Below are 6240 nucleotides of genomic sequence, written 5' to 3'. Positions count from 1 at the left end.
TGCCCTTAAGGGGATCACTTTCACACTCTAGTGTTATCCCCCATACAAACTGTTTCAAGCAACCTATCATGGCAGACAAAATTCTGGTGGATTACTGTTACCAGATTCCCTGGAAGTTACTGCGAGCAACTCATTTGTTGGTATAATTCCATGCCTGCAGTTACTATGAGCAACCATTTAATTACCCCATCATTTATGCTTGCACTTTGAACCCTGGCAGGCTCTCCTTCACAATTACAAGGCAACTGGAAGTCGCTCAGCCTGTGTCTTATTGATACTTTTTAAATAAGTCCTATGGAGACATTGGCCGTCATTCCGAGTTGTTCGCTCGCAAGCTGCTTTTAGCAGCTTTGCACACGCTAAGCCGCCGCCTACTGGGAGGGAATCTTAGCTTATCAAAATTGCGAACGAAAGATTAGCAGAATTGCGAATAGACACTTATTAGCAGTTTCTGAGTAGCTCCACACTTACTCGGCATCTGCGATCAGTTCAGTCAGTTTCGTTCCTGGTTTGACGTCACAAACACACCCAGCGTTCGGCCAGACACTCCTCCGTTTCTCCAGCCACTGCCGCGTTTTTCCCAGAAACGGTAGCGTTTTTTCGCACACACTCATAAAACGGCCTGTTTCCGCCCAGAAACACCCACTTCCTGTCAATCACATTACGATCACCAGAACGAAGAAAAAACCTTGTAATGCCGTGAGTAAAATACCTAACTGCATAGCAAATTTACTTGGCGCAGTCGCACTGCGGACATTGCGCATGCGCATTAGCGACTAATCGCTCCGTTGCGACAAAAAAATAACGAGCGAACAACTCGGAATGACCCCCATTGTAACAACGGACTGCTTAAATGTGTATTATTGGCACTAGTTCGGCTCACAGCACTACTGTTCCATACTGTACACATTATTCATAGGATGCTTTGCTGTAGGTTTCGTCTATTTTATACATTGTTTTTTTTTTATTTCAATGTAATTGTATTTTATTTTGTATTGTGAAATTTGTCAAATTATTATTATTATTATTATTTGTTCATTGAATCTGAATGCGCTCCCAGTCCTTTTCTATTCCTTGGCAATTCTCTTAGGGGTTAGCCACCCCTTCTGGTGAGCTGCAGCCAGATTCTATGTGCAGTCATACTGACAAAGCTGTGGCCCTCATTCCGAGTTGTTCGCTCGCAAGCTGCTTTTAGCAGCATTGCACACGCTAAGCCGCCGCCTACTGGGAGTGAATCTTAGCTTAGCAAAATTGCGAACGAAAGATTCTCAAAATTGCGAATAGAAATTTCTTTGCAGTTTCTGAGTAGCTCGACACTTACTCTGCCACTGCGATCAGTTCAGTCAGTTTCGTTCCTGGTTTGACGTCACAAACACACCCAGCGTTCGCCCAGGCACTCCCCCGTTTCTCCAGCCACTCCCGCATTTTTCCCAGAAACGGCAGCGTTTTTCCGCACACACCCATAAAACGGCCTGTTTCCGCCCAGAAACACCCACTTCCTGTCAATCACATTACGATCACCAGAACGAAGAAAAAACCTCGTAATGCCGTGAGTAAAATACCAAACTTCTTAGCAAATTTACTTGGCGCAGTCGCAGTGCGAACATTGCGCATGCGCAATTAGCGGAAAATCGCTGCGATGCAAAGAAAATTACCGAGCGAACAACTCGGAATGACCACCAGTGTTTTAATATAAAAGACAGGAGCTGATTCTTCCCGCACTGTATCTTTCTCTAAACTTTGATATATCCCTCCCTCCCCTTCATGAGGTCACTATACTGCAACAAACATCGGAATTGCTGTATAGAAAAGTTTGGCAGGACTATAGTACACAAAGCACAGCTGCAGCTCTTACTATGTATTTAGCTGATACTAATAAAATCGGGCCCTGCTAAATGTGAGCAGATCTGCCACCTTTAGGTGGTCATTCCGAGTTGATCGCTCGCTAGCAGTTTTTAGCAGCCGTGCAAACGCTATGCCGCCTCCCTCTGGGAGTGAATGGATCGCAGAGCGGCTACAATTTTTTTTTGTGCAGTATCAGAGTAGCTCAAAACCTACTCAGTGCTTGCGATCACTTCAGACTGTTCAGTTCCTGTTTTGACATCACAAACCCGCCCTGCGTTCGCACAGCCACGCCTGCGTTTTTCTGGCACACTTGCGTTTTTCCTGGCACGCCTGCATTTTTCTGAACACTCCCTGAAAATGGTCAGTTGACACCCAGAAACGCCCTCTTCCTGTCAATCACTCTGCAGTAAGCAGAGCGACTGAAATGCTTCGCTAGACCCTGTGCAAAACTACATAGTTCGTTGTGCTTGTACGACGCACGTGCACATTGTGCCGCATACGCATGCGCAGAACAGCCGTTTTTTAGCCTGATCGCTGCGCTGTGAGCAACAGCAGCTAGCAATCAACTCGGAATGACCACCTCAGCCTCCATAATAGCTGTGCAGAACCTCAAGAATACGCAGTAAAGATATCATGCAATGCAACATATTTGTACTCATATATAGAAGAGAATGAACCTGAGCGCACCTTAGGATCGTCCCAATCCTAACCACTAAGTATCTGCCCAATCAGATATAAGGATAAAGATGAATATGAAAATAAGTGGAGAATCAAAGGCGACAACTATTACAACACAATGAAATGAAATGAAATATCAAACAGTATGAATTATACAACCCATATGGTCCTTTATCTCTGTATTTGAGCCAATTTTTTTCTCACAATTGGCAGAAAATCCAACGAACATGTAACAAAAGAGGAAGAACAACAATGTGTAGTATTGTCTTAAAGGAAAAGTTTCATAATAAAATATCCATGTGTTCGGAAAAAGAAAGGTGATTCTGTATTGCTGATGAGGTAAGTATAGAGTCTCGCCACCACTGAAATTATATCTAAGGCGTACCGAAACTCACTTAAATACATGCAGTGACAAATCATGTAGCGGTATCTTTACACCAGGAACAAACAGACAAAGCAATAGTGGAGTGTCTGAATCTAATTGAGCGTACCCAACTCACATAGAGAGAAGGTGGGTTCCACGTATCTGGGTTTCTTTATACACGAATTCCACAGCAGTGAATGTAGAAAGCCAAAAATTTATTCAAAGGATAAAATCTCATAAAAATATTAAACAAATGATCCTATAGGTATCCATTCACAGAGACAAACTTTCCCAATCAAGATGGTAATGGCACAAAAATGTAACGAAAGTCCTAAAAGCAGGAGATGAAAGTCCAGACTCAAATCTGTAGTTAACTTTAGTTCATATGTCCAATGGGTGGGATGTAGTCTCGGTGATGGTCCTTAGTTAGTCCACTGATCTCAGCACCAACGCCATTTCAATCATCAAGGCTCTTTTTCAAGGTGACAAAACAAAAATCCGGCGCTAGAGCTAATTGTAACTATAATAACTTTCTGCCAATGCTCGTTAATAACACAAATCTTACAGCAGCTGTTAAAAGGGGAGTACTCAACCCCTAAGAAGACATGAAACAAACAAACAACGCTAAAGAGAGATGTGTATTTTATTAAAAATCAATAAAATTAAATAAATATATAATATGTGGACCAGTACCGGCAATAGTTTCACTTAAAACACTACATATAAGGCAATTCCAGCTTAATTGTTTAGTATGGCTGGTTAGTAATCATGCACAGATGGTATGTTAGTCCAAGATGACAAAAGACTTCATGCAATTAAAACAGCTGTGCTGGTGGCTTTTTTCAGTGCACTGAAATTGATGATTCCTTGTCCAGTTAAAGGTAGTAACAATGTTAGTATGATGGAAAAAAAATTTGGACAGGAATTTTAATCAGAGGTGATTTAAACAGTGAGGCACATCGGTATTTTGTATCACCTTTTACGTAATGCCCAGCTCCCAGCAGGGGGCAGTTTCGGGGACTCCCGGCTCCTGGTGTCTTCAACACATTATTGGTGCCATATCCGGAGGGTCCAAAACAGGGGGCTTGCGGAGGATAAATTTACCGAGTGTCGGATGCCAGTACTGGACACCAAGAGTGGCGTCTTACGCGTTTCTCCGCCTCCAAACACGTCAGCGGCTTCTTCAGAGACGTTTTAATAAAATACACATCTCTCTTTAGCGCTGTTTGCTGTTTGTTTGTTTGTTTGTTTGTTTGTTTGTTTCTTTTTCAAGGTGTACCAGTGGAAGTAAAAGGAAGTAGTATTTATATCACATATCCAGGAAGTGACATAGGAGATCTTTTTGAAGGGAAAAAAATAAGAAGCAAGTCACAGAAAAGGGAAAAACTGGAACAAACACGAAAGGAAGCAATTCGCTAAAAAAAGGGTCACCAGGCTGGCATCCGGAACCTCAGGGATCCTGCTTGATGGAAGGCAGAAAACACTAGAGCACATTAACCAGCTAAAATGAAACAGAACTGTGTTGTAGAAGGGCAATTTATCAGATTCCAAAGAGGTCCCAGGGCTACAGCCAATCCTCTGGCTGATGTTAGACCCCCATCCCTCTTTTTTTCGTCTCTGTTACTGTTTTGTTTCTATCATTTGTGAACTCTACAGTCAGAGATTTCACCTGCAGTCATCTCTCAGCAGGTTTAAAGTGTCCATTTTACAAGGTCACAAATGTTCTGAAACCCTGACAAAGATGACATCTAAAATCCTGACTGTTCCGTACCTCTCCAGGCTCTGTCCATAATGCAATATAAAGCCAACGCATTCATTTAGTCCATCTCTGTAAATTAGCACCAGAAGTGCAAGGGGGAGGGGTTGGCAGGCGGACAAATCAATCAATCATAAACTGGCTCTCTGGGGTTGCACATTCAACCAAAGCCATGTTATTTTCCTGCTGGAGATTTTAAATGCTGCCCTTGGGTTCAGTATGATTTACCGACGGAGACAATACAGTTGGTCATAATCCTGACAGCCATTGACTGACAGTCAAAATACCGACATGGTCAAAATACCGACATTAATTATGCCAACATGTTCAAAATGCCGACATAGTCAGAATGCCATTTAAATGCCGTCGTGTCAAAATACCGACATGTTTTTGGGGGTTGTGTCAGTGTCGACATAGTTCAACATGGACACCATCTATGTGTACCGCGTCCTCTCACATGGCTTGCTGTGCTCGCCATGCTTCAGGCACGGTGCCTTGCTGCGCTCGGCACACTCTTATATTCCCCCTCTAGGTCCACTGGGATGGTAAAGTATGAACAAGTCTGTTTTTGAGCAAAAATTCCTTAAAAACGCATGTCTGCATTTTGACATGTCCGCATTTTGACATGTCAGTATAATGGCTATGTCGGCATTTTGAACATGTCGGCATAATGAATGTCAGTATTTTGACCATGTCAGTATTTTGACGGTCAGTCAATGGCTGTCAGGAATATGACAGTTGGTATTGTGTCCATCGGTAAATCAGCTACTACCTGTATACAGGGTCGGACTGGCCCACAGGGGTACCAGGGAAACCACCGGTAGGCCCCACTGCTTCCTCTAGGGACCAGGTTCCAGACTGTGCACTTGTATTATACATGGTAGATATGTTGCATTACACTGCACACCCCCTTTTTAGGCTGGCCACACCCCTAAGTATGGGCCCCTACCACTGCATCCCCCCAGTGGGCCCTTCATGCCCCAGTCCGACACTGCCCGTATATATAAATATATATATATATATATATATATATATATAAAAATTTATAGTGTTCACTCTAGAACCCGGGCCGGGCGCGCCGAAAAGGGGGCACGGCCATGCAAAATATGGGGTGGGGTCATCGCGAGTAATAAAAGGGGGTGTGGGCGGCCGGCGGCGTCACTGTTGGGAGCGTGCCCGGCCGGCGACGTCACTGTTGGGGGCGTGCCCAGCACCTACGGAGGTGCTGGGCTTCTCCCAATCGCTCTCTCAGCGTGAATGGATGCCGCGCGCATGCGCGCGGCATCTTTACACGCTGTGAGGGCAGGAAGCGGGCAGCAGTTTTAGCAGGGCGCTGCAGAAAGGGCAGGGCGGGTTTTGCCCTTAAAAAATCGGACAGGACGCGGCGCCCTGCTAAAACTGCCTAGAGTGAACACTATATATATATATATATATATATACACACACATATCTCCATTGCCTACACATAGTGGGCCGTTGTGTAGGCTGAGATGCATTCGTAGGTGGGCAGGAATATATGCAGTATGTACATAACCTAGATCCCAGAGGTAGAAACCCATAGAAGTTCCTGTTAGATACACTCTGCTAGAGAATGTAT

This window comes from Pseudophryne corroboree, chromosome 3 (genome assembly GCF_028390025.1).
Source record: "Pseudophryne corroboree isolate aPseCor3 chromosome 3, aPseCor3.hap2, whole genome shotgun sequence".
Taxonomy (NCBI): Eukaryota; Metazoa; Chordata; class Amphibia; order Anura; family Myobatrachidae; genus Pseudophryne; species Pseudophryne corroboree.
The sequence above is the reverse complement of the archived record's forward strand: the minus strand, read 5'-3'. Positions refer to the sequence as shown.